The sequence below is a fragment of the Myotis nattereri genome (assembly GCF_964212035.1).
Source record: "Myotis nattereri genome assembly, chromosome: 1".
NCBI classification, from domain to species: domain Eukaryota; kingdom Metazoa; phylum Chordata; class Mammalia; order Chiroptera; family Vespertilionidae; genus Myotis; species Myotis nattereri.
Genome location: NC_138075.1, coordinates 3,868,472 through 3,871,433, shown reverse-complemented (window position 1 = coordinate 3,871,433; position 2,962 = coordinate 3,868,472).

Genomic DNA, 2,962 nt, shown 5'->3' with positions numbered 1-2,962 from the left:
AAGAAAAAAAGGAGAAAATGGTTAGATAAGAATGACCTTCTTGGAAGCAAAACCAGGATTTTTAGGCCAACTCTCAGCCTCTGTTTCGTTCTCGGATGTTCCCACGAAGAGTTTCTATTCACTCTCAAGCCCGTCCCCGCTTCCTGCTGGGGACCCTTGGCCGCTGACAGACCAGCCTCGCTCTCACTCCAGGAACCACGTGTGGCTCTCGCAAAGCCAAGGACTCGTGTATGTCAGGCAGCAAGGTTCACGTTGACAGAACCCCGGCGTGGCCAAAAGGACTCGCATGGCCCATCTGCTTGGGCAGCGGAGTCCGGCCTCTACCCCGCTCTGATTCGAGCCTGCCTTCTCCCCGAGAACCGGCCTGAGCCTTCTCCGCCGAAAGCTGCGGGAGCCTGGAGCGATTCCATCCTGCAGGCCGCGTGTCCGTGGAAAGTGAGCTAATTAGCGCCGGCATCAGCGCAGGCTCAGCGGCACAGACACTAAAGATGACGCCGGGGGTGTTTTACAACCCTGAGCGCCACGCGTGCTCGCCTCGCTTAGGCGCTCGGACGCCGGGGAAGGGCCGACCCAGCGTCCAACCATTTCATTTACGGTCTAGACCCTGTTCAGAAAGCCCCCCGCAGGCTGCACCTCTCACCGTTACAACTTGTAATATTGTTTAAAGCCGTCCATTGGCCAGATGCCTAAGAGTCATTTGGTTCAGGTTGGCAGCAAACTGCATTCTTTTTTTAAGGAAAAAACGTTTCTCATTTGAGTAAAGGCTCACAGGGAAGAAGCGGATATAAAAGGTGGACAGAGAAGCCTGCAGGACAAACCACCCCAGGGGTTTTAATTTTTAAAAACAATTTATTTTAGACTCTTATCCAAGGAATACATGTTTGTAGTTTAAAAAGAAAAGTCTATGAGGCTCTTAATGAAAACCAGGACCTGCCCCCCCCCCCGCCCCCCGTCTTGCTCTCTAGAAGTAACGCTTTCCACGCTAATGCTTGCTTTTGCGTTTCTACGGAGCATGCTCATGCTTCTGTTGTTTAATTAATTTAGAAGCATCACTTCATGGCAGATGAGGCTCGCTCTGCTTCGCCAGGGCGGTCGGATCGTACTGTTTGGTGCATCGCTGTTCGGCGTGGCTGCGTAAGGACTGTTTTTGCCCCTGAATCACTTGGTGTGCACTGTACTTACGTATTCTCTCCTGTCACATTTAGTGTCGATTTGATTTTTTTTTTCTTTTTTTTGATGTGGAGCATTCATATATATATATATGATGAGAGAGAATCATGGATCAGCTGCCTCCCGCACGCCCCCCACTGGGCGTCGAGCCCACAACCCAGGCATGTGCCCTGACCTGGAATCGAACTGTGACCTCCTGGTTCATAGGTCGATGCTCTACCACTGAGCCATGCCGGCCGGGCTGACACATTCTTTAATAACTTCTCAAGAAAAGGAACATGGGAAGTTACTATTGTAAAATTTTGGGATTTTTACTTAACTTAAAATATCTTCGTTCTGCCTTTTCCCAGGTGTGGCTGGGCACAGAATTTCAGGTGAAAAGTAACACTCCCCCCCACACACACCACCACCACCACCACACTGTGGTCTGCCTGTGGCTCCGCGGCTGGAGTGCGGTCATAGGAACTCTCGGTCAAGCTCAGGTTTTCTCGAACATCCAGGACGACTCCAGAAACCCCGCCAGAGTTCAGAGACGGGGCTTTCTCCTCTCTGCTGGGAGGCCTCCCTCGGGCCTCTGCCCAGTGACCCGCCTGTGGTCAGCTTCGCCACCCAAGTCTGAAGAGGACAGAAGGAGGTGGGAGCCTCCATCACCCCCTCCCAAGTGGCGGTCCCACCCACACCTTAATCCTCCTGTGGTCACACGAAAATGACTGGGAGGCGCCCGTTTCAGGTTTCAACGATGGCTGCAAATTCGCAACCAGATGCCTCAAAGGGGCCCTAAGTAGTAAAACCTCAGTGTTTGACATCGAAGACTTCAGTGACTTCAGTTAAATGCAACTCATCCCCACCCCTGCTCATCGCTTCTCCACCACTAGCAGGTGCTTCTCAGAGTAGGAAGGTGGGCTGTCTCAGAAAACGCTCATCTCAGCGGCCTGGGCGGAGCACAGTCCCCGTGGGATGGGAGCACGGAGGGGGCGGAGCACAGTCCCCGTGGAGGGGGCGGAGCACAGTCCCCGTGGGATGGGAGCACGGAGGGGGCGGAGCACAGTCCCCGTGGGATGGGAGCACGGAGGGGGCGGAGCACAGTCCCCGTGGAGGGGGCGGAGCACAGTCCCTGTGGGATGGGGAGCACAGTCCCCGTGGGATGAAGAGCACGGACTACCTGGATTACGTCATGATTGGTTGGTCTGGGATGGGCATCGTAATTTTTATTTAAGTTTAAAAGTCATAATTTTTGCAACAGCTACCACTTCTACCAATCCCACCACCAGTCAGTATGAGCACATTCTCCTGCCAAGTGTGCTGTGGGTTGGGCAGCCACAAAGCGTTTGTATCCCTAAATGCCATGCAGGGCTGGGAGCGCTTTTTTTAAAGGAAACACTGCGAGTGTCTAACCTAGAGAGCTGGCTTTGTGCCAAACTAGGACAAGCTGCCCGGGCACCAGGAGCTGGCATCCTGGCTGTGGCCTCTGCTCTGACACCTGAACCATCCATTCGCCTCTCTGGGTTGGGCGTTGGAAGACTTTTGAAAAGTCCTAGATTTTAAAATCTAAATCTTAGCAAGTTTAGATTATTTTTATAAAAGCTCAGTACGTGGCCTATTTGCTTAAAATAAATGTACCTCTGTATTGGCAAGCGAATGCCAAAGCTTAGAGCATTCTTCCTGCTTTGTATCTAAGAAAGTGCCTGGGAAGGTTTAGTAAATAAAAGGTAGTTTATGTTAAAGGTGTGGGGATGAGAGTTTGCGAGAGAACGTGGGAGATCTCCTTCCTCAGGCTCCTAGAACGAACGGG